Raw genomic sequence first — 246 nt, 5'->3', positions numbered from 1 at the left:
CATTCTTTTAATAGCAGGGCAAAAAAGGAAAATAAAATACTACCTCAATGGGATTGTTGTCTTAGTTGATAAAATCATTGAATTCTCTCTTGTCTACCTTTATTTCCGCCTGCTGCCGGAGATCCTTGAAGTTGCCAAGAAGATTATTATGTAATGAAACTGGCATGTTCGCGCTGTGTTACTGTGGAAGTGTGGCACATCTTTACCCGATGCCGCCGGTTGCATGTACGATTACTGTCGGTCTGT

The sequence above is a fragment of the Penaeus monodon genome, chromosome 20 (genome assembly GCF_015228065.2).
Source record: "Penaeus monodon isolate SGIC_2016 chromosome 20, NSTDA_Pmon_1, whole genome shotgun sequence".
NCBI lineage: Eukaryota > Metazoa > Arthropoda > Malacostraca > Decapoda > Penaeidae > Penaeus > Penaeus monodon.
Note: the sequence above shows the minus strand (reverse complement) of the source record.